This window comes from Macaca nemestrina, chromosome 13, assembly GCF_043159975.1.
Source record: "Macaca nemestrina isolate mMacNem1 chromosome 13, mMacNem.hap1, whole genome shotgun sequence".
NCBI classification, from domain to species: domain Eukaryota; kingdom Metazoa; phylum Chordata; class Mammalia; order Primates; family Cercopithecidae; genus Macaca; species Macaca nemestrina.
In genome coordinates this window covers 37,859,047-37,884,691 of record NC_092137.1, presented here as the reverse complement: position 1 = coordinate 37,884,691, position 25,645 = coordinate 37,859,047, and the positions used below count along the sequence as shown (strand labels likewise).

At 42.6% G+C, this 25,645-nt stretch overlaps 2 long non-coding RNA genes across 5 annotated transcripts in view; both read left to right on the top strand.

Annotated features, from left to right (window-relative positions):
* Window positions 1-11,682, top strand: part of LOC105464857 (uncharacterized) — a 29,288-nt gene extending 17,606 nt beyond the window's left edge. Inside the window, exons 2-4 of one of the 2 annotated variants that reach the window (XR_003014180.2) lie at window positions 8,802-9,027; window positions 10,019-10,105; window positions 10,608-11,682. This is a non-coding gene — a long non-coding RNA (uncharacterized lncRNA). Of the gene's footprint in view, window positions 1-8,801; window positions 9,028-10,018; window positions 10,111-10,607 lie in introns of both variants that reach the window. The other variant, XR_977087.2, reaches the window with a different exon arrangement.
* Window positions 11,683-15,483: 3,801 nt separating this feature from the next.
* LOC105464858 (uncharacterized) lies at window positions 15,484-22,910 on the top strand. 3 transcript variants are annotated; one of them, XR_011611622.1, is made up of 4 exons: window positions 15,484-19,890; window positions 20,116-20,227; window positions 21,284-21,649; window positions 22,212-22,910. It is a non-coding gene; the product is annotated as an uncharacterized lncRNA (long non-coding RNA). The 3 variants fall into 3 exon arrangements; XR_011611620.1 differs by having other exon boundaries at window positions 15,805-19,890; window positions 22,628-22,910; XR_011611621.1 differs by lacking the exon at window positions 20,116-20,227 and having other exon boundaries at window positions 15,942-19,890; window positions 22,628-22,910.
* The last annotated feature ends 2,735 nt before the right edge of the window (window positions 22,911-25,645 follow it).

Here is a 25,645-nt window from a genome sequence, read left to right as displayed (position 1 = left end):
CCCTGCCCTCAAAGGCAAGGAAATAAGATTGTATGTCTGCAACACAAGCAAGACCATGACTTTAAAAATTAAGAGATGTGAGAATTGAACTAATCTTTCCAGAATGATGATGATGATAATGATGAAGATGACTGACACTATTTAGTGTCTGTTATGTGCAGGGCACTATGCTGTTTTACATGCTGAGGAGCATTTACACATGCAAGGTAGGGCACTTGTATTGCAAGCAGATGGAGCAGCAAGAGCAAAAGCATGCAGAGGGAATGCTCAGGACCCATGTGCAAACAGAGCAATGTGGTTAGAAGGTGGGGTACATGAAGCACGCTGGGGGGTAATAAAGCAGAACAGGTAGTTAGGGGCATGTTATGGAAGATTCTCATTCTGTAGATAATGAGGAGGCACACATAGATTTTGAGTGATTTCTATAATTGCTCCCACCCTCCCTGGTAGAATTTATCATTTTTTATCCTGTGCCCGTTGTATTCTGTTAAGTGTTATAGAAACATCTGTATCCTGTAGATATTTCCAAGTATGTGTGTATGTGTTTTTTTCTTGATTGCAAGCCTCCTTGAGAGCAAGGTGTGGTGCAGAATAGGCTCTTACATGTTGTTCAAAAGAGTCATCATCGCTGTTACCATCAGTCTGGCTGCAGTGAACAGAATGGACAGAGGGGGAGGCAGCCCAAAGGCCAAGAGACAGGCAATGAGACACAACATAGGAGAGGAAGTGTGGACTGGGATGGGGGTAACATGAATTGAGAGCGGGAAGCCTGTGAGAGACAATTTGGAAGTTAATGTTGGTGAAACAGAGCAACTGCGATTTAATCTGTGTTGGCAGGTAGAATGGGGTGGAATTGGGGTCCAGGGATTATGAAAGGCTCCCAGAAGACATATTGCCAGGGTAAGCAGAAAGAGTCCTACTCTAGGGGAAGGCAGAGCTAACTGTGAAGATGTGGGTCTTGCTCAGTTGCTCCTTCTGCCTAGAATTCCCACTTACCCCCACCTTAAGTAATCCAATCATACACAACCTTCAGGAACACCTCAGAAGCCTGTGCCTTCCAGATTCCCATCAGAATCTCTATCTCTAGGCATTAGCTCTCCTGCCTTTCAACCCATAGAGCATTTTATGCTTCCCATTTGGCATGTCCACTTTCATGTCACACTTATTTATTCTCTTACCCCTTCCTAACAGAACATAGGCTCCCTTTGTTCTGTGTTCATACCATTTTATTAATTTGAGTGGAACAACTACCCTGATTCCAGAGCTTTATTTTCAGATCCAAGGTGAGGGGAAGAAGTCAACAGTGACTCCAAGGTTTTTGCCTGAACTATCAGAAGGATGGAGCTGCCATTAACTAAGATGGGGAAGAGCATGATTGATAGGAAATAGCAGGATGTCATTTTTGGACAAGATATATTTGAAAAATCTACACAGTCCACTGGAGATGTTGTGTGGACAGTTTGATATATAAATTTGAAACTCAGGAGTGAGATACAAGCTACAGGTATACATTTGGGAGTTGTTAACCTACAAAAGGCATTTAAACACTTCAGACTGGATGGGATCATCAGTAAACTGAATAGGGCTAGAAAAGAGAAGACATCCAAGGACTAAACTCTGAGGTACTCCAGAGTTTGGGGAGAAAAGGAACAAATAGCAAATGAGACTGAGAAGTGGCTGATATGAAAGAAGGTAAACAAAATGTAGAGTCCTAAACGGAGCAAGATTAAAGGATTTCCAGGGGAAGGGAATCATCTATTACCTCACATTATGCTATTAGGTCAAGTAAGATAATGACCGAGAATTGAATTAGCAATGTGGAGGTCACTGGCGACCTTGAAGAGAGTACTTTTGGTGGAATGAGGAGGACAAAGGTTTGATTGGAATGGGTGTAAAAGAGGAATGAAGGAGTGGAATTAGAGGCAAAAACTTTGAGAAGTTTTTGTAACGAGAGAAGTGGGGCAGTAGATGGGTGGAAAGATAAATTGAGGTTTCTTTTTTTTCTTTTCCTTCTTTCTTTTCTTTTTTTTTTTTTTAGGAAAAAAAAAAGATAATAGAAATACCAGCATGCTGATAGGAGTAATCCAAGAAGAAGAGGAAAATTAGTGCGAGAGAGAGAGAGAGACAGGGAGAGGAGAAAGAGGAGAAAGAGAGAGGCAGACAGAGAGAGGAGAAAGAGAGAGGGAGAGGAGAAAGAGAGAGAGACAGAGGAGAAAGAGAAACAGGGAGAGGAGAAAGAGAGAGACAGAGAGAGGAGAAAGAGAGAGATAGAGGAGAAAGAGAGAGAGAGACAGGGAGCGCAGAGAGGAGAAAGAGAGAGAGAGGAGAAAGAGAGAGAGACAGGGAGAGGAGAAAGAGAGAGATAGAGGAGAAAGAGAGAGAGAGACAGGGAGCGCAGAGAGGAGAGAGAGAGAGAGGAGAAAGAGAGAGACAGGGAGAGGAGAAAGAGAGAGACAGAGAGAGGAGAAAGAGGGAGAGAGAGAGACAGGGAGGGGAGAGAGACAGAGGAGAAAGAGAGAGGGAGAGGAGAAAGAGAGAGGGAGAGGAGAAAGAGAGAGAGAGAGAGAGAGGAGAAAGAGAGACAGGGAGAGGAGAAAGAGAGAGACAGGGAGAGCAGAGAGAGAGAGACAGAGAGGAGAAAGAGAGAGAGAGAGAGACAGGGAGAGAGAGAGAAGTACAACAGTGGTGTCTTTGAACAGGTGAGAGGGAATGGGAGCTGGTGTACAAGTGGAGGGAATGGCCCTACAGGCACAGATGGTTCATCCATAGTAATGAGAGGAAAGATAGAGCACAGTTGTGGCAGGTGAGTAGATATGAAATGGAACATTGTGGAAGTTCTTTTATTTCTGCTTCAATTTTCAGGAAAGAATGGGAAATACCTGGGTGCCAAAAGTAAAAAGAAAATTCAAACTAGGAAAGCAAGCTTCCTAGTGTGGGGAGGTGTCAGGAATTGGTCAGATACTTTCCTGGCTTGGATTTTAATGGCTGTGGAGGGACAGAGACAAGATTGTGGGTCTACAAAAGGTGCTGAGATGGCTACGTAAAGCCTGGACTCTCAAAGGACACCACTGAAAGGTTAGACTAGAAACCATTTTGCCTGCTGGGCGTGGTGGCTCATGCCTGTAATCCTAGTACTTTAGGAGGTTGAGGTGGGCAGATTGCCTGAGGTCAGGAGTTCGAGACCAGTCTGGCCAACATGGTGAAGCACCGTCTCTACTAAAAATACAAAAAAATTAGCTGGGCATGGTGGTGTGTGACTGTAATGCCAGCTACTCAGAAGGCTGAGGCAGGGAAATCGTTTGAACCAGGGAGGTGGAGGTTGCAGTGAGCTGATATCACACCACTGCACTCCAGCCTGGGTGACAGAGCAAGACTCGGTCTCAAAACAAAACAAAACAAAAAACAAAACAAAACCAAAACACAGAAAACATTTTGCCAGTGGCCCAGATGATCATAGGGAAACTCATCTAGCTATGAGTGAATCAAAGCATCCTGCAAAATGCAAATCCCAGGCCTAAGCTTCTCTCAAATTAGTGGTTCAAATATATGTTACCCCAGGAACCTCAAGGCCAGAGCCAGTGATGTCCATGGGACGCCTGTAGGAACAAATGAAAAATCCAAGGATGGATGCTCCCATAGCTGCAGGGGATTCTTGCATGAAAACAAGCCCCACTGAGGATGAACTGATGGTCAAAGTTATAAAACAGAGGAAGTTTAAAAAAATCCAACATAAGTGAAAATAAGCAGACCCAGCTAATGTGAGGATTGGAGGTGCAAATATGTGAGATAATGGAACAACTGACTAGAGACTCTAAATTATGTGTATGTAAATCAGAAGCATAAGAAAGTAACAACAAAATGAAAATATAATTTCTAGAAGTACAATAAGAAATCAATTAGTATTAAGAACTCAATGACTCAATAAAATGGTAGAGAAGATAAAGATAAAGAAAGAATCAGCAAATTAGAAGATCTATCTAAAGAGCTATCCAGAATTATCATAGAGATAGAGACTGAAACTAATAAATAGACATTAAAAGCATGGTGGAAAAATTAAGATGGCTAACCTATGCCTAATAGGAGTTTCAGAATAGGAAAAGGAAAAGGAATGGGGGAAAGTTAAGATTTAAAAGACTAATGAGGCCAGGCATGGTGGGTCATGCCTGTAATCCCAGCACTTTGGGAGACCAAGGCAGAAGGATTGCTTGAGGTCAGGAGTTTGCGACTAGCCTGGGCAACATAGTGACAGGAGTTGGAAGGCACAGAACTATGATAGCACCACTTCACTCTAGTCTGAGCAACACAGTGAGATCTTGTCTCTAAAAAAACAAACAAACCCGAATGACTGGGAATTTCCATAATTGATGACTTGAGCCCTGAGACAAGAAGCACAAGTCCCAAAGAGGAAAAATAAAGTTAAATTCACACCTAGATGCTTTAGAGTGGGAATGCAGACCACTAATAAGAAAGAGGAGAACTTAAAAGCAACCCAAGATAAGAGACAATTTATCTATAATAGGAATATGTAGACTTATCATAGACTTCTTCACAGCCGCCATACAGACCAGATGACAATGGACTAATACATCAATGTGCTGAGCAAAAACTAAAAATCATATTAGAAATACTAGAAAAAATCATACTAGAAATATACGGCCAATTAAATTATTCAAGAGTGAGGGTAAAATATAGGTATTTTGGGGAAAAACTAAGAGACATTAAATAGAGTATTGTTGAAACACCTACTAAAGGATATACTCCAGAAAAAAAGATGTGGAGTAAAAGAAGCAATGGTGCCTGTTTTATTGTTTTCTGTATATTTCTGTTTTTCTGGCATGTTTCAAAAGTAAAATAAAAAATTAAAATCCCCTACTTACATATTTCAATCTATCTAAAGAAGCATAGCTTCCAAATATTGCCTATATCATTGACCTTTTCCAAAAAATTAAGTCTTAGACTTGAGTAAATTCTAAAGATAGTTTTCCTACTTCATAGAAGGATTGGTTTCAATCAAAAGGGCCTGAGAAATGTTCTTAAAAAGAAAAAAAAAATGAAAAGGAAAAGGAGAAGCAGAGCCTGGCATTAGATCTCCAGAAAATTATTCTCTGGTCAAAGTTTGCGAGTCTCAAAAATTTAGAAAGATATCCTTCCATAGGCCACTTCTGGCTGAAAACCAAGGACTGTTACCAAAAAATTATTGAAATTCTCCATAAGCAGGTGAATCATCTATTTAAAAGGCAGCTAAAGGCTCAGGAGACCTTGCAAATGTAGACGAATGAGCAGAAAAGAATGCTGGCCTTTAGTTCACATATTTTATTTCCCTGACTAGATACTTCCCTGGGGGTAGAGGGAAGGACCTTTGTAGGAGAGTTTGTAAACACATGAAATTAATGAGACATTCCTAAGGGACGTATAAGGAAGAATTTTTGTGTGGAAAAAGGGAAGAGGGGCTGCTAAAATGATGGATGCTGGGAAACATGTTTAAAAACCTATAAGGAATAAAAAAGGTACAAATGAAGAGAACAGTACTATACTGGGAGATTAAATGCAACAGTAAAAAAAATGTCTATTTAGGAAGGGAGCTTTCCAAGGAGAAAGTCTGTAATTCTATCATTTGGCAAAGGTTGGAGCCCCTTTTTGGGGTTGCCAGGAAAGATGCTTAAATTACAATTTTTATAGTTTCCTTCAATGGAACTTCAGGAAATTGGCCAAATATGTATGACTCAATATGGATCCAAATCTGACAGGCTGAGTCGTGCACTATATTAAGATTTGAATCCTCAATTTGGCCCCTTCCTTAGGCTCTTGGGCCATTGTTCATCCAGGGAAGATTTATTGAGCCTGACTCCGAGCCAGGCAGTGTGCAAGGTGTCCAGAGGTCCTAATTCATTTCTTTAGGCCATCGTTCTCCTTAGCAATTAGTTCACAACTCTTCTCTGTCCTCAGCCTCCCAATCTTTTATTCATCCTCCTCTCTCTCCGCTGATGACCTTTCTCTTCAACTCACTGAAAAATAGAAGTTAACAGAAGAACACTTTCACAGGCTCTACCAACTATATCTACACTTCCCTACTTGGCCTGCCCTCTAGTTAAAATGAATTGACTGAGCTTTTGCCTGGGGCCAACCTCTCCACAGGGTCACTGGATCCCTTCTCTCATCCACTCAGATATGTCTCCAGCCAGTTCTCTCTCTCTCTTTAAACACCATCTCTCCAATAAGAATTTTCAAATTCATGAATCCAAACTGATCTTTCTCTTGAACTCCAGACTTCATTCAGTTGCCCACTTGATTTCTCCACTTTGAATGTCTAATATAAATGTCAAACCTTACATTTCCAACCCAGTGTGGTGGCTTACGCCTGTAATCCCAACACTTTGGGAAGCTGAGGCAGGAGAATTGCTTAAGCCCTGGCATTTGAGACCAGCCTGGACAACGTGGCAAAACCCTATCTCTACAAAAACAAACAAACAAACAAACAAAAACCAATTAGGCACACACCTGTAGTCCCAGGTATTTGGGAGGCTGAGGTGGAAGGAATTATCTGAGTCTGGGAGGCAGAGGTTGCAGTGAGCGGTGTTCACACCACTGCACTCTAGCCTGAGCAAGAGTGAAACCCTGTCTCAAACAAAGAAATGACCCAAAAAAACAAAAACTAAACTTACATTTCCAAATGCTAACTCTTGTCTCATTCACAGCTCCACACTCAGTTTGCCTCTCCTTCTGCCCTCCCCATCTCAGTTAGCAAAGACTCCTTTCTATTCATTGTTTAGGTCAAAAATCTTGGAGTCATCTTGGATTTCCTCCCACCTTTCAACCCACTTTCAGTTTGTTGGCAAATTCTATTGGTTGGCAAATATATCCTAAATATGATCGCTTCTTACCACTTCTGGTATACTCACCCAGTCAAAATTGCCATTATCCTTTGCCTGAACTTATCACTGGTCTGCCCTGTACACTCACTCCCCCACCACTTATTCTCCATAGAAGTCATCCTTCTAAAATGTAAATCAGATTACTTGCCTCTTTTGCTTTTACCTACCATGACTTGCATCTCATTTATGTAACATATTAAATGTTTACCAAGGTTCTGTATTTCCTGGCATATAATGGGGATGTTGAGTCTCTGAGCTCTCCTCTCACTCTTCCCTTACTCCACCCCAGGCATGATGGCCTGAGTACACGGTGCCTTTGCCTTTGCCTACTATGTTCTCACTGCCTGAATGTTCTTTCCAAGATACTTTCATTGCTGACTCTCCTCCTTCTTTAAGTCTTTACTTAAATGTTACTCCCTCCAAGACACCATCACAGACCACCCTATATAAGATGCACCCACTCCCTATGATTATCACTCCCCTTCCTGTATTCTCACACCCTAAGGACACAAAGGTTTCTCTGAATTTCAAGATAGTGTTTATGCTCAATTATTTGAAAATGTAAAAGCAATTCAAGAGTCATTGATTTGGGACTCTGATAATTCCAGGTGTGGTTAAAATGATGTATGTTTTTTGCATCATTTACTTTTCTGCCCCCTAAGTAAGCGCAAACAAGATGCAAGGGGCTATTGTATTTGGTGGAAAAAAAAAACTGGACTGAGATGTAAATGAGCTGGATTCTAGTCTAGGTCCACCACCCAAGACTGTGCCCACGGGCCTGTGGGCTCACCTCCCTGGGGTGAGCTCACCCTCCTTCCCAGTTCCTACCTCGTAAAATGGGGATGTTCAATGGGTCTGCCATTGGGAAATCAACCTAATGAGGAATTGTAAGTGGTTACAATTAACTCTGTTCCATTCCATCCAATAAATATACGTCAAACATTTACCATGTCCAAGGCACTATGTTAATGGTAATATGAAATAAAAGGTACTTCTTGCCCATAGTTCAAAGATAGTAGAGGAGAAAAGACCTTATATCATAGAATTAAAATAACTGTATTTAAAAAAATGATGTAGTATAGTTTTACACCCTACCCTTATCTTTAGATGAAGAAGCTGAGCTGAAGTTCAGAGAAGTGAAGTGACTAATTAAAGAATAAACAATTAATAATAGTTGTGGAGTCAGGGCTCTCCAAAGAGGCTAACAAGTTTGATTACTCTAAAGATAGAATTCAATTCATTCCCTAACATTTGTGACTTTTAAAAAAATCAGAATATAGATTCTAATCAGTATAGAAGCTGGATTCTTTTTTATTTTGTTAACCTTTTAGAAGCTGTATGAGAGGGCTCATTGGGAGATGATCCTCATATTTTTGCAGCTTGATCGTCTGTCTATACCAATATGCAAAAGCAGTCAGGATTTAAACGCCTAAAGATGAATAGCCTGTTCACCTGTGTACACAATCCAGTGTTTGGACAGGATGATCTGTTATTAATTTAAATCAATAACTGAAAAACAATGCCTATCACCACTCCACCCATCTCATAAGAAAGAAAGAGAGCTGGGATCATAAAACTCACAAAGCGTACCTGAAACACGCCATAGAAAACAGTCATGGTTAATGCCTGGGTCAACACAATCCACCTTTGGTTTAATTTACTAAAACACTATGAGAGAGAATGCCATGGGGGCCTCAACACACCCATCATAACTATGAACTAATGTCTCCCAGATGATCAGGGAATCCTTTCCTGAGGAATTCAGTTCCCTGAACTTGACCTTGTTCAGTGACTTTAGAGTAAAGAAGAAAATGACTGCCAGATTAAAAGAGAAATATTTTATTCTTTGGCCAGATTCTGATTAGCTGAGAAATAAGATAATGATGCCTGTTAAATGAGCAACCCTCAGAGCCTTCCCTCCATCTACAGCTACAGGGAATGGGAAGTAGCCATGAGAAGCCCTGGAGCTGCTGGATACTCTGCAAGGCCATCCTCCTGTAACTAAGGTCACTCTATTGCACCGTCAAATCCAAATATATCTTAGCTGGAAGGATCTGCGCATCACCTATCAACCCTTCACTTCATAAACGTGTCTTCATGGTTCACAAAGACTGGTTCCAGCATCATCACACGGACACTTGTGACGCTCTAGAAGGTAGGGCAGGCATCAGTATTTCCATTTCGGGTGAGACAGTGAACTCAGACCCTATTCAGTGTTTCACCCAAGGTCACAGACAGCTCGTTTGTCAGGGAGAAGGAGCCTGAACCCTGGTTGTATCCTCTGAGTTTGGTAACTGACCATTGCCAATCTTACAAAGCAGGACATGAAACTCATCAAGGCAAGGTAGCTTCTCATGGTTACCTAGCGGATGAGTACCAGGGTTGAGACTTGAGAGTGCAGAACACTGATTATTTAGCAGTGCCAAGGTGAGCAACCTTTGCTCAAGACATGGATGGACATTTATTGCCCAGGAAAGCATCCTGCTTCCTTCCTTCCTGTCCCTGAACATCCTAGGGATTTAACCATCTCCCTTTTTCCATTGCACCCACCTATTTTCCAACTTGGATTCCACTGAAGGAGATGCCACAAAACCTTCTTTCTCCTCACTTTCATCCTGGGAATCAGGATCAGCCTTTCAGTTTTATGGGTTTATTACTGTTGTTTTGTTTTCAAATTTAATAACCATGGGGAAAAATGTTAATGAGGTACCAATGCTTCCAGTTACTAGATAATTTAGAAATGATAACAATCATTTTCTAATATGGTAATGATTAACTCTTACTTAACTGCTTAGCAGAGGACCTTATCTACTAATTACTGATTTGGTGGTAGATATCCTTATCATTATTATAAATACTCTTGGCCACCCAGCTAATTAGAAGCAGAACCAATACTTGAACCTAGGCCTTCAGATTCCTTGCCCAGTGCTCTACTAGGGCTGCCTCACAGGGTTGGGATGCTTGAATTAAGCAGCATAGATAAGGGAGGCTATGAACTTAGGGAAGGGGGCTGTGGGGATAACGAAAATGAGACCAATTACAACTTATCAGTTATTCAGGAAGGGTCATCTAGGGCCAGTTCCTGCAAGGGTGCTGGGAAATGCAGGTCTAAAAGTCAATGTGTATATTGCTTGGTTCGTTGACAGGACTACAAAAGCTAAAGGATTTATCAGCCAGAGAGGAAGACTGATGAGAGATGGGGACAGAAACTAGTTGTGCTGCCTGCTTTGCCAGTACGGTAAAAAATTTATTCCTTTGGGTGCAGGGCAAAATAAGGAGATGATGAGAGAGGAAGATTTTGGGAACCCAGAAAGAATTGGAGGCCTTAGTTTTGGACTGCTTCTAGACTAACTGTATCCGTCTTCTAGACTGGCCAAGAAATTGCTTGACTCCCCCTCCTCCCCTAGCTATCCTCTCCTCCCTGGCACCCAAGCACTACCTCACGCTCATGTGTTTATTCCCGTTTCTGTCCTAGACCACTGCAAAGCCTAGTGAATCCCTGTTTCCTCAGCTCCTCCCCAAGAAGCCTTTTCCAAGACTCCCCTCCCCAGGGGAACACCCGCCCTCCCCCAGGCTGGCCATGTGGAGTCTGTCTTGTTCCCCCCATCTTGTTACACTTGTATATTTGGTCTTTGACGCAGAGGCTGACCCCACATGTTACATCATCCTGTGCAGAGCACATTCAGCAGGCGAATGACTTACAGCACATGCTCTGTCTTCTGTTCTTTCTATTAGGGGCGTGATTTAGAAGATGAATGTTTATAACATGACCTAAGGAATTTCATCCTTCTCTGGAAAACTGTGTAGGAGAGAATCCTGATGGACAAAGAATAATGTGTTCTGGGCTCCAGCCAAATATTTGGACTTGTTTGAAAAGGCCTCGGTGCTCACCTTCTGCTGTTTATTGCAAACTCATCACCTCATGATTGTCCCTAGCTGGCTCAGAAGGGAGTGGTGACAAATGAGCATCTCCTTTGTTTTCATGCAGAAACCACTTTGCAGTGATGATGTGTTAATTCTTTATTAAGTGACTTCCTGACCAAACACCTTAAAAGGCCATGTAACTCTCCCCTCCTGCATTGCATTTGTAGGGGAAAGTAGAGGGTATGGAGCATGAAAGGCAAATCAGATCTATGTACTGGGGGTATCTAGGCAGAAAAGCAGTTCCTTGTGAATGGAAAACAGCTCAGCAGTGTCTGTCCCCTGCCAGGTTCTTGGGAGGTGGTTTGCTATAGTGGAACACCAGATTTGTTGTTGATCTTGGTTAAATCACATAGGGAAGTGATATAACCTCTTTGAACCTCAGTTTCTTCTTCTGCAAAAAGAACCGTGCAAGCTATCACAGAGATTAAATTAGTTAAATTATGTGTAAAAAGAATAATTTTAAAATACTTCCTGCTGTGTTTTTCTTTGATGATTTCTTGCTACCATTATGACCTTAGAGCAGGAAAAAAGTAAATGCTGCTTCAGGAAGGAAAAGGGAGTTATGTAGACAGGAAGAAGAATTGAAACTCCAGAAAGGATTCTAAGAAGTAAGATACCATTAAAGAAATCTAAAGCAGAGAGGTTTTCCTGAGAAGAGAGAGTAAAAATGTTTTTTTAAATTTATTTATTATTATTATTATACTTTAAGTTCTAGGGTACATGTGCATAATGTGCAGGTTTGTTACATATGTATACTTGTGCCATGTTGCTGTGCTGCACCCATCAACTCGTCAGCACCCATCAACTCGTCATTTACATCAGGTATAACTCCCAGTGCAATCCCTCCCCCCTCCCCCCTCCCCATGATAGGCCCCGGTGTGTGATGTTCCCCTTCCCGAGTCCAAGTGATCTCATTGTTCAGTTCCCACCTATGAGTGAGAACATGCGGTGTTTGGTTTTCTGTTCTTGTGATAGTTTGCTAAGAATGATGGTTTCCAGCTGCATCCATGTCCCTACAAAGGACACAAACTCATCCTTTTTTATGGCTGCATAGTATTCCATGGTGTATATGTGCCACATTTTCTTAATCCAGTCGAGACAGTAAAAATGTTAAGTCTCTTTGAAGAATTCCTGCATTGACATCTTTTAGGTAGTAATTGGCAAAGGCAAGGTGGTAGCACAATTATCTGGGATAGGGCATAGATTTTCTTCAAAAATGAGGTTAGTGTGGCAATTCCTAGGTTTCCTGGGGCCTAGACAAGATTCTACCAGCCCCAGGGAGAGCTGCTCCATGGAGAAAAAGAGCCCCCAACAATGGTTATGAAGTAGACCCTATCTAGGTGTTGGGGAGGGAGAAGGTCATGCCTCTGTAGTACCAGGAAACTCTGCGGTGGCTGTCTAGCTAGTTGTCCAAAGACCAGTGAACATTCTGCATGGTAGAGCCAGCAATTAGATGCCACCAACAACCAGACCAGATCATTTGAAGTGACCAGCAGCTGAAGCCAGCAAAGAACAGACCATGAGTTTTATTGGCCATGAACTTTGGCCACGTGTTTCAGACACGTGCCCAGGGTACAGACCTTGCTGACCACATTGGGTCAGAAACCCAACTGGTAGAACAGAGTTTACCCTGTCACTGTGAGGATACGTGAGTTTCTCTCTTCAGCCAGATGCCATCTTGGTTGGGAGGAGAATCTAAATGATTAAACATTTTCCCAAAGATACTTAGGTTACTCTAAAGAATCAAGTTAAACTTCAAGACACTGTTTTGAATCCAAAGACCTTTATCAATGAAAGATTTCCCTTCCGCAATCCTCCCACAATCCTGTGTCCCAGTAGGATGGTTACTTATGAGAATTAGTTGCAGGGATTAGTTGCAGAGAAATAAAAAGGCCCAAGTAACTTGTAGGTCATTGTATTTTAATTCAACTCTGTATTTAATATCACCACAGGCTGGGCGTGGTGGCTGACGCCTGTAATCCCAGCGCTTTGGGAGGCAGAGATGGGTGGATCACGACCTCAGGAGATCGAGACCATCCTGGTTAATCTGGTGAAACTCCATCTCTACTAAAAATACAAAAAATTAGCTGGGCATCGTGGTGGGTGCCTGAAGTTCCAGCTACTTGGGAAGCTGAGGCAGGAGAATGGCATGAACTCAGGAGGCGGAGCTTGCAGTGAGCCGAGATCATGACACTGCACTCCAGCCTGGGCGACAGAGCAAGACTCCATCTCAAAAAAAAAAAAAAAAAAAAAAAAAAAAAAAAATAGCACCACATATAGGAGACAATGCATGTGAGTTCTCTTAAATGTAATGGAAATATCATATTGGATGGAATCCTCCAATATGACAAGCTTCTCACTCTTGGTATACTAAGTACTGCTAACACAGAGTAGGAAGGAAGTTCGTACATATTTACTGGCCACAAGTTGATTTTATTTACAGCACTGAAAGTAAAGAAAAATGGAAATAGTCCATTATGTTTTAGTTAATTACTTATGTTGAACATAGTTAAGACTTTTTTCCTGGGACTCCACAGTGTGAGGGGAGTGATAACATCCTAACAATATTCCTTTTTCTAAAGCAATGACATTTGCCTCACTTGTGGTGGTCTTCATCCTTCTCCTTCCTAGTGCTCTAGGGTTTGGGTCACCATCTTAGCCAACTGCCAATAGATTTTCACTACTATCTCTTTCCCACTTTATTCCAGATTTCTCCAAATTATTTTGTCATTCTTCTTCATTTAATTACCACAAATGCCTTCTATGAAAGATATTATTAACTTCATTTTGCAGATAAAGAAACAATGAATCCACAGAGTTAAGAGAAGATATTTCTAAATATTTATTGCACATAAAAATGACGAGAAGTGGCCAGGTGCGGTGGCTCATGCCTGTAATTCTAGCACTTTGGGAGGCCGAGGTGGTTGGATTGCCTGAGCTCAGGAGTTTGAGACCAGCCTGGGCAACACAGTGAAACCCCATCTCTACCAAAAATACAAAAATTAGGCGTGGGTGTGGTGGTGCACACCTGTAATCTCAGTTACGCAGGAGACTGAAGCAGGAGAATCCCTTGAACATGGGAGGCGGAGGTTGCAGTGAGCCGAGATCGCGACACTCCACTCCACTCCACTCCACTCCAGCCTGGGCAACAGACCCCGTCTCAAAACAAAACAAAAACAAAACAAAACAAAAAAGTTAGCCAGGCATGGCGGTGTGTGCCTGTAGTCCCAGTTGCTTGGGAGGCTGAGTCAGGAGAATTGCTTGAACCTGGGAAGCAGAGGTTGCAGTGAGCCGAGATCGTTGTGACAGAGCAAGACTCTGTCTCTTAAAAAAAAAAAAATTATGAGAAGTTTGATTTTAGCCACAATCCTTATGAAAAGTGTGATTCTTAAAGGAGGTCTGTCCAGCACAACTACAACATACTGGTCAAGGTAGATGCCAGAGTGCCCCATCCTGGTCTCTCCAGTCACATGGGACTCTGAGAATCAAGCAGAGAGGTGGAGAAAGGAAACAGTCAACATAATCTCCAAATTATGTTGCTGGTACTTGGAGATGGGGCCTTTGTGGGAGGTGATTAGGGTTAGATGAGGTCATGTGAGTGGGGGGCCCATGATGGGATTAGTGGCTTTATAAGAAGAGGAAGAGAGACTTGGGCTGGCACACTCCTTCTCTCTCACCATATGATGCCCTCTGCCAGATTATGACACCAGAAGAAGGCCTTTGCCAGGTGCCGGCACCTTGATATTGGACTTCCCAGGCTCTGAAGCTGTGGGAAATAAATTTTCTTTATAAATTACCCAGACTGTGGTATTCTGTTATAGCAACGCAAAACAAAGACAGACAGTGCCCTTTTTTCTGCCGTCGAAACAGAAGATGAGGGTAGGAGTTCTCAAGGGACTCTCCCCAAATCTGAAGGAAATCACAGACCTGCAGTGCTGCTTTGAAGGTGTCCATCAAGACCCTGGGTTTACTCTAGCTCTGAATTCCATTTCCACTGTGTGTGTTTGGGGCTTGACAGGGATAGAGAGGGTGATGGTGATGATGGTGTGGTCGCTTTCTCTTTAATCCACGGCTGTTGAAGTTCAGACCACATTTGGGCCAAATGTGGAAATTAACCTTTTTTTTTTTTTTTTTTTGTTGAGACAGAGTCTTGCTTTGTCACCCAGGCTGGAGTGCAATGGCATGATCTCAGCTCACTGCAACCTCCGCCTCCCAGGTTCAAGCAATTCTGGTGCCTCAGCCTCCCAAGTAGCTGGGAGTACAGGCACATGCCACCACGCCCAGCTAATTTTTGTATTTTTAGTAGAGATGGGGTTTTGCCATGTTGACCAGGCTGGACTCAAACTCCTGACCTCAGATAATCTGCCTGCCTTGGCCTCGCAAGTGCCAGGATTACAGGCGTGAGCCACTGTGCCTGGTGACCCTCTTTTTAAATATACTTCACCTAGAAATCCATTTTCTGAGACAAAACATGAAAGTGATCATACTCCCTGCCAGTCTGATGTGACCAGAGCGCGGCTTAACTTATGATTTCTAAACTTTTTATTCACAAAGGAAATATTACAGGGAGGGCCAGTACATACAACAGGGAAAGGCTGACAGCTCCAGGGGCAACTGAGGGCTGACAGGAGCCCCGCCCTCCACTCTTGCTCTTCCTGCTCCCCCCACACATCCTGGGAGCATCCCTTCAGAACCCCACAGGCTCCACAGGGTGTAGTTGGAAATCACTGCATACATAGAAAATATGAGCAGGAAAACCACACATAAAGAATTATTACTAAGGGCTGCCATAAGCATCATGCTTGTCCTTTGGGGAATTATGATTCATTCACCGAATAAGAACTTACCACCATTTCTTCTAGCGTGCTTTATCCACTGTGTGCACAGAAGAGATTGATTCTATTGCCACAGTGGCCATTTTAAATTTTAATAGATGCTGTCCCTTTGCTTTGGTTCTCCTTAAATATTCAAATTAGATTCATTTTTATGGTCCCAGAAATGTGCTAGATTTAACAGGAGTCATTAAAATGTCTAAAAACGTATATTTCAGGGAACTCCCAACATAGACAGTATGAAGAAACACACAGGCGTGCGCGCGCGAACACACACACACACATATATAGTTCACTTATATAAAGTGAAATGAGTAACAATTCGTGACAAGTGAAGTGATATTATAGGACAATGTATGATTAAAAACCAAGCCTGTTGCTCAGAACATAACTGCCCTAGGAATTCAGTACTAAGATTACCTTGTATCACAGTAGCATCCTAATTATGGTATGTAGAAAAATGAAAGAGGTTGAATTCTGCTCTCCTGGGCCCTGGTCAGGTCTCACCCAAAATGTTGACTTAGCTCTGAGCACCTCACTTTCAGAAAAACGTGGTCAAAGCACAATGGGCTCTGATGTGAGATCATGTCCTGCGAAGAAGTGTTGGTAGAGTTGGTAGAGTTGTAGCTGTTTTGTTTGGGGAAGGTAGTACACTGGTATGATCCTTACTTCACCAGGGATTTTCATGGAAAAGAATACGTCCAGCCTCTCTACAGCACTTCTTCCCCTCTGTCCTCCCTATTCACCTCTCCAGTGGGGTGGACACCAGGGGGTGCCACTGACACAGATTATAGTGTGAACTGTGTCCCTTTGAGCTGTGCAAAACAGTGGCCCAGTCACTGCCTTTACAGAAAGGGATTTGAGTTTTTCCATGTGCTTTCAAAAAGTGGGTACAAATTAAAAGGCCAGAAAACAAGGGTAGTGAGATTTTGGCTTAAGATAAGGACATTCTAACAGTGGGAGAAGATAGAATGAGTGGCTGTAGATGTAAGTGTTTGGAAAGGAGTTTTATTTAGAAGGAAGTCTGTGCCTCTAAAATTGATAATAATGATAGTATCCAGTGAATCGCATTTTCATGACGTGAGTGGCCTTGTAGTATTTTATGTTTTTCACAAGTGGTCTCCTTCTTAATCACTACACCATTACTTCTAGGTAGGAATTATAATGATCTTTATTTTATAGATGAAGAAACTGAAGTTTGGACAAATTGCATTACTTTCCTAAGGTCACAGAGAGAACAAATTTCTAATTTCAGAATTAGTCTCTCTAATTTCAGAATGCAAACCCTTAACCATTATGCCACATTGCCTTTCAACAATGAGTTACAAAATCCCATCTTTCTTAGCGTGTTCAAATGCTCAATTGTTGTGAAACTTGATCTACGAATAAAATTAGATCTTGACCTTGTACCTCAAGGGGTAAAATCATTTTTATGGAACAAGGGTAGGTGAGATGGATTTGTCTTACTCTCACTACTCACTGATACCTATGTCTGGGACTCAGGGGTGAACCTGCACACCTGGACTCCAGATGGGGAAAGCTGTTCTACACATAGCATATGCCTCCAGATCCAATTCTATCATCTCAGGCACCCAATGCATGAAAGATGTGCAAAGGCTCATGCTGGATATTTTGATTTTGTCATTTCCCAAATGCCCTCTCCAAAAATCACCTTAAGGAGGCAACATGTGGTCTTACATGAAACTTCAGAGCTGCTGGTGGGAGCAGAAAGGAACAGAGCCCATTGGAGAACACTCGGTGCTCACCGTCATGTTGGAAACACTGAGATAAAAAGGAGAGGCAAAGTCTTTAACTATGTATGCATCCAACAGCTGCAGCTCTCTTAATGCTTGTGCTATGTCTGCGAAGTGAAGGCCATGGTGAGACCCTCACTGAGGCTCTGTTAGTGTTAAAACAGATGTTCCTTCAACACTCGCATCTTAGGTGGCCACTTTCACGGGGTGGAAAAGGATAATCTAAACCTTCCTGTTCTTGCCAAAATAACCAGGTCTTTGTTCTGCACGTCTCTGGAACACACAGATAGATTTCCAAGCAGTAGGAACCTCCTGTCCTGTTCAGTTGTTGGACAAACTCTTGTTCTGCCCATTTCACCCTAGTTTCCTGAAATCCTGGCAGTAGGGCTCCCATGACTGGAGCCTGTGAGAGCCTCCTTTGTCAGGAGAGTTTTCACACCTAAAGCCATCAAGGCTGGCAGTGAAGGACACTGGGCTTCAAGCCCATTACAGCGATGACAGGTATTGTCTTGGCTGCCCAAGCTGAGTGGTCGTCCCTCTGCAGGTCTGTCTGGCTCCATCCCAGGGAAGAAGGCAGTGGAAGGCACCCATGGACTGCAGTTGGCTCTGCCTGGCCATGGGGGAGGATGGCAGAGGACTGACCTGTTGCTGCTTCAGAAGTGTGGAAATTGTTTTGCCCTTTAAACTGATAGAGAAACAAGCTGGAACAATAAAACTAATCCTCCAAAGCAATCTAAGCATGGAAACCAGAAATGTATACTCAAATATTTTCTCCATTTTCTTTCTTCATAAATTTGGAACATTTGTGGCAGAAAGAGAAATCAGAATAAAATGGATTTAGAAAAGAGAGAGAAGTAGTTTAGAGGGTTGTATAGGGAGGCAACATGATAAAGACGGAAGAAAAATGGACTTGGAGAGAGAACAGTCAAATCTGGGCCTGCCTCTGAGTGCCTGTGTGGCCCTAGGCAAGTTTCCCTTCGACTTGAAGACCTGGGTCTCTATGATCCCTTTCAGTTGTAAGATTAAGACCTAAGAGTTCTTGCTTATATAAACAGAATTCTTCCAAGGCCATAATTATTCCCATAATCAAGAACTATTTATTAACTAGGCAGCAGTGTGTGATTTTCTCAAGATAAGAGCAAGAAGAAATGGTCCTTACAGGCTAGATAGCTGTGACATGGACCAACAACTAAGCATATCTAAAAACTCAACTAATTCATAATATGAATTCAAAATATGAATTGAATAAGCAAAAAAAAAAAATTATACCATGAGAGTTGAATATTTTGGCAGGGGAAATCCAGCCCCTGACTTTAGGATGGTACTTTCTGTTTTGATTGAGCCTGAGTCACACTGGACTCTCTGGCATGGGCATAACCCAAGCATCTGCATGGCAGAGTTCTGGCTCATTGCCATTTGCAACAGACACGAAGGGTGAGATCAAACAAAAGGAACCTTCTCGGGTTGACCATCATAAATGCTGAAGACCAAGTCTTCAACTCACTTACTGGAGTGGATTTCCTTTTATGGATGGACTTGGTCACCCTGGGGAGACTAAGAATGTTAAGTAACTTAACCAACACGCAGTAAGGAGTGGGATCAGGATTCTTCTCCAGAGCTAACAGTTTTAACTGTCATTCTACATTGCCTGCCTGAGACAGCTGCCAACCTAGGCTTCTGTAACTGTCACTCCATGCTTCTCAAGCCGGGTTGCACGTTAGACTCATCTGGAGAGCTTTGTGAAGCCATCCATGTCCAGGCTCATCCACACAGTCCTCAGTTTTCTTGGTTTGAGGAGGGGCCTGGGAGTACAATCAAGGTGTGAATCACTGATGTCCATAATGAAAAATGTCAGACTCCAAAGCAAACTCAGGTGAAGGACTGCCTTCATGGTATGGATCCCTAGCAGATTTGAGCCTTAGAGGATTGGACTAGCAGCTTGTGGAATCGGATGCAAATCTTCCAATCCTCTAAGGGCGGATAAGCCTCTAGACTCATGAGAACGCTGGTCTTGGTGAAAATCCCCTGCATACCACAGGCCTCCCTTGGAGGAATCACCTAAAGAAACACCATGAAGAATTCGTTCTGGCCTCAAATAGTTACATGGATGTTTGTTGCAGGAAGATACATTTAACCATTGAAGTTCCTACTCATTGAGTGAACCCTGTCTCCCTCCTCTCTGGTTTCCAGAAACAAGGATTTTTTCTAAACTCCACTTACTTCTTGCCTCATGGCTAATGCCCATGGAGGTGGGGTGAGTGACCTGCTGGTGACCAAGGGAAATGAATCTGCACAGGAAGCCCAGGCCCTCCCTCCCTCCCTTTTCATTAGAAGCCAGCTTCCCCTGGAAAACAGCCACATTCTGCTCTACTTTGTCATGTCAATGGGCCCCTCCCTCAGTGGGAAGGCTTAAGTTTTGTAAGATTGACCAGAAGTGTGGTGATATTTCCTAATTCCAGGGAATGGAGCTAGTCATGCCACACATCTTTGCTGTTCTCACGAACTGAGGTATTTATTTATTTATTTATTTATTTATTTATTTATTTATTTAGAGGAAGGGTCTTACTCTGTCACCCAGGCTGTGGTGTAGTTGTGTGATCACAGTTCACTACAGGCTTGACCTCCTGGGCTTAGGTGATCCTCCCACCCTAGCCTCTCATGTAGCTGGGACTATAGGTATGTGCCACCTCACCTCCTTTTCTTTTCTTTTCTTTTTCTTTTTCTTTTTTGGAGAGAGAGAGTCTTCTTATGTTGCCATTTTGAACTCTTGCACTCAAATGATCCTCCTGCCTTGGCCTTCCAAAGTGCTGGGATTACAGGTGTGAGCCACTGTGCCCTGCCCAAGGCAATATTTTGACCTTCCTTTACCTTATTCTTTGTCCATCTCTGAATTAGTTTATAACTTAGATGGGAAAAAAGAGGTGTGTAAATAAATAAATAAATACACAAATTTATTTATTTATTTAAATAAATCCCATCAGTTCCCCCATAGAATGCCATTTCCCCCTAGCTGTCTATTCAAGTAACAAAACGAACAAGAAAACACTACAAATTCTCTCCCTATTTATACTATCCCACCATTATGTTATAACTCTCATTATAATGTTTTAGTTTTTCCTTGAAATAATAATCATCAACCCATTTGTAAAACATATGTTTCTACCCACAAGTGACAACCAGAATTTCAGAATTAATTGCAAGAGCCATAAAGAGCTTTTTGGACATTTCCCTAAGAGCCTCCACGAATAGTAACAAGGGCGAATAGTAACCCCCGGCTCCAGCTGTTCCCACTGCTGTGGCAGGTTATGATACTTTCTTTCTTTAAGTAAAGGCCAAGAGAGATGGCTTTTCAGGACTTCCAGAGTCTGTATGACATGAAAAGCTTATTCCAGTAAAGGGAACAAGACCCTTGTCATCTGACACCAATGAGATGCCCTTCCCTTGACTGGCAGGGATCTGGAGGAGGAGGAGCAGATAACCTTCCGCCTAAATAAGCAATACCATCATTATTCTGGAATCTCTCTGAAGCATGGCTGGTTACAGTGCGGAATTCCACAGGGCACGTGTCTCTCTTGGACTCTATCCAAGGGAGTAATTTATCAGAAGGACCTCATTATAACAGGGGCTCCAGGGACAGTGCCAGTCAGCAGGCTTCAAGGTAGTTGGTAAAATTCTGGTGCTGGTCTGTTTAATCACTGCATGCTTGTTAGTACAGTCAAGCCTCAGTTACAACAGAATCAACAGCCCAGTTTGTCACTCATCCATTCCTTGTTCCGTCATCACCTGGTTGAGTTTCTGGCTTGTTTATTGGACAACTCTGGGTGTTGGGCAAAATGAGTGCCTCTTGTTTGAAATGCCTAATCTAGAGGCTTTTCACCTACGTGTTGTTTTCTCTCACCAGCACCTCTGCTCCGTGCCATGCTCTTGGCTAATTGAAGTTGTGAAAGGCATGAGGATTCTGGTCATGGACTCAGCTCTCCCACAGGGGTCTGACACCAAAGTAATGGTCACAACAATGAAAGGAAGAATCCATCTGGCCAGGCTCAGGTGGTTCAAGGCCTTCAGAATCTGCCTTGAGACTCTCCAGTGACAGTCTTTAGACTGAAAACCATCTTGGCCCCCATCCATCCCTGTAAGCAATTTAACAACAGCTTGCAAAGCACCGAGCTTTAACAGAAAGAAGAGATGAGCACAGCACAAGAACTTGGACTCCAGAAGAGCTGCCTAACAGATTATTTTTCTGTGGTATTTCATGAGAACAAACAAAGTAAGAATTTTCCTTTTGTCTGTCTGGCCTTTGGCATTGTTTACTTTCTTTTTATTCTTCTGAACTGTACTTTGAGCCCTGGCAGCATTTCTGTCCTAAAATCTTATTGTCAGAGGTTTTTCAGCTGTTTCAAATCGTATCTGATAGAGTGAGTGTGCTGCCTGGACTCATCACTTTACTTCAGAAGAAATACAGCTCACCCTTTAAATGACAATGGTGATTGTCCACAGCTTTATGTTTTCTACACTGAAGCGGCAGGCTTCATTTAAAAATAGTGTTTTCCCTCATCAAAAAAGAACTAGGGTAGAACCCTCAACTCTGCTGATGTCCAGGTAGTGACCTAACACCCATGTTTTGGACAATCACTGCCTTAAATCAGGTTTTCATTGCATGTAGGATAATTCTTTGTCAATGGTGGTTTTGTCAACTGTGAAGTGAGGTAATGAGGTTTTCTACTTTTGCTGGAAATTTTGAAAATATGCAAGCTTTTAACATTTGCAAAGTTGGATTCTGTTTTCTTTACAAAGCAACCTGATTTGCCGATGTTCTCTCCATCTGTCAGGGTATGCGTGATGTGGTGCGGACTTAATGTGCTGCCCTTCTGGAACATGGACAGAGTAGCAGCACAGAAAAATGAGCATTTCAGCTCTGTGATGATTTGTGAAAAAATTTCAGATCACTGAGCAGGCATTTTGCTGACACCTGTGAAAAGTAACCACATCAGAGAGCGTGGCGTGATGGTCGGAGGCCACATGCTGGAGTTGGACTGCTTGAGTCAAATCCCAGCTGCTCAGCTGTAGTGAACTGAATGGTGGTCCCCAAAGGATATGTGTATCTCCTAATCCCTGGTACCTGTGAATGTGACCAAAGACCCTTAAAGGGTCTTTGCAGATGTAATTACATTGAGGCTCTCAGAGATGAGAACATCCTGAATTATCAGGGTGGGTCCTATATCCAATGACAAGTATCTCCTTATAGGAGACAGAAGAAGATGCAGACCCAGAAGAGATTAAGTAAAGATGGAAGCAGAGACTGGAGTGAGGCTGCCACAGGCCAAAGAATACCTGGTGCCAGCAGAATCTGGAAGAGGCAAGGAAGGACACTTCCCTGGGGCTTTCGGATGGAGCACAGCCCTGCTGATGCCTTGGTGTTGGACATCTGGGCTATGGGACTATGAGAACCTTCTGTTGTTTTAAGCCACCCAGTTTGTGGTACTCTGTTATGGCTGCCACAGGAAACTAATACACCCTTTACCACCTGAGTGACCTTGGCCAGCTTACTTAACTTCCACGAATCAGTCCCCTCAAAGGAACACCCTCCCCCCAGGCTCACTGTGATGATAAAATACTTTGGCATAGGTGACTAGTTTAGACCAGGGCCTGCTACCTAGCACGTGCTATGCCAGTGTTTCTATCATGGCAAGAGCAGATGCAGCGGAGCTTAGATTTCAACTGTGTCCATGCTGGTTAGAAAAGTCACAGTCTGGGACATGGGACACTTCAGGAAGAATCTCCCTCACTGGATCCCAGTGTTCCAGCAATGTTTTCCAAGCAGCTGAAGAACAGGAAGCAGGAACAGGGTTCCCTACAAGAGCCATTATTCAGATGCCTCTACATCTGACTGGTGTTGAAGAAGTGTGACTTCTGGAGGTTTATGTGCTGGGACTTTAACAGCATACATACTAAAAACAACATTTATTTTCCTCAGACGCTGGGCTCTCTATGAGCCTTGACCTCCCTGAGAAGATTAGAGGCAGGTGCCTAATCTGATCAGTCAACTCAGTGAAACAACTGCATTGATTAAAGCCATAAGATGTTAGGATTCTCTGCTCTTGGTGGCCTAAAAGGTCCCATTCCTTTCCCAAAGTGCTTAGCTTGATCCCATCCCAGGGAACAATTTTGGGTGGACGAGAACCTGGCCACAGAGCATGAGATCATATATGACTAAGTCTACTTGCCTTCATGGAAAGATACATGGAGTTTTGGGCAATTTCTTTGAACCCCTCTAGAGGCTTCTAAAGATTGTTTAGCACCATCTGGTTTTTAATCCTGGATGCCAAACTTGTTGATTTTTGCCCTGGACCATCTGTTTTTCAACTTCCCATGGAACCTTTCTTTGGGCCAAGTAGGGAAAGAAATAACTATATTTTTAATTATTTTTGTTTTGCCTTCTCATCCCAGTCACAGCATTAGAAAGGGAAAATCAACTGTCTGACAAAGCTCTGAAAGATTGGACATGAAGTGCTGGCCTTGCTATCTGCAGGGCATCTCCCTATATAGATTGGATACCTTTTCCTTCACTCCCTGATAAAAAGTGAGACAGACTGAGCATAGTCTTGTGACCATTTAATGCCTGTGCCCAGAATACGGGTCTGTACCACTTACAGCAGTCACAGTGGGGAGGAGCAGGGACCCTGGGGTCTCCTGCCTGTGTCTGAATTCCAGCTGAGCCCACTCCTAGACCAGTGCCTGGGAAAGCTATCTGACCTCTGAGATCCAGTCTACTAGCCTCACAAGTGAGATTGTGACAACACTTACCTCAATGAGGCATTGGACATCATCTCATTTAATCCTCAACGTGCCTCAGTGTCTAGCATTTAACAAGCTCCCATAAACATTAGTTATTATTATTCCTTAATATGAATAGCATTTAAAATAATAAAGTGGGAGACAGCAATGCTGCGTGCCCTACCACTGGCCAGAGAGCTTGCAGCAGGAAGAATGCTTAGGTGGAACGCACAGGCCTTTTCTGAGTTCATCCCATTCCAAAGGATTTGGTGTTGCCATATATGGAACATTAAGATTAGAAATGGCCATTTCCAAACTGGTGAATCCCTTGGTGCCTTTTTCTCCACTGTGATTCATCTGGGGTACCCTCAGTTTTCAGTGGTCATGGTCATTCCAAACCAACCATGAGCTGGGGGAACATTGTACTGTGGTAAACCCAGGGTCACCTGACCAGAGCTCCAATTTTATAAACCCAAGTTGTAGGTGGGATGATGGATGTGGGCTTCTCTGGCAAATGCTTCCTGAGCATCGTGGACACTGTCACTTCTAGGGGGCTGCAGTTGCCTCATTGTATAATTCGGGTCATCAGAAAGGAGGCAGTCATGGATGAGCTGCCCTTCTGGACAAAATGACATCTCTCTTATTGAAAAAGGTTAAGAGGCTACTTTCTTTCCCCCCCGCCTCACAACCACTATTTATTGCATGAGATTTCAGAATGATGATGATAAAAAAGCAAGTTTATAGACACATCATGAGGTTGTATGAATAAAATAAAGTAATATCTGGGACAGATATATCAAAGAAAATTGAACCCAAAATGTCTAACTTTGCAGTCCATACTCAGCCAGAACTCCCAATGAATTAAAACACAGACTGCATAATTATGTACACAAAATGCCTTTAAAGTTGCTCCATAAATTTGAAGAAAAAAGGATAGTCTGTTTAAAGCTACTAGGGCAAAATTCCTTACTGTGGGTTTATAGGCACTAGTACAAGTGGTTCCCAAATCCCCCTTTTTATTTTTTAATTATAAATAAGAAAGAACAGAGTCTCCCCTTGCAACTTCCACTTCATCGCAGCCTCCAGGCACAGAGGACAGAGTTCCTGGAAAAAAGGAAGGCTTAATTCCAGGTCTCTAATAGCAAATTATAGTCAGACTGAACATTGATTATATTTAAACCTACCATATTTTTCTTTTGAAAACCATATATTATTTAACATCTTGAATGTTTTACATTGAATTTGTTGAAAAATTCTCCCTGTGTTTTCAGGCCTTTATCATAATTTTGTTTTTATTTCTTAATTTTTCTTTTCAAATAAGTGAGAGAATTAAGTTAAATGAGCAATAATATATAAGTCATTCAGTTAATATAGAAATTTTGGGCCAGCCATGGAGGCTTATGGCTGTAATCTCAGCATTTTGGGAGGCCGAGGCAGACAGATCACTTGAGCCCAGGAGTTCGAGACCAGCCTGGGTAACCTGGAGAAA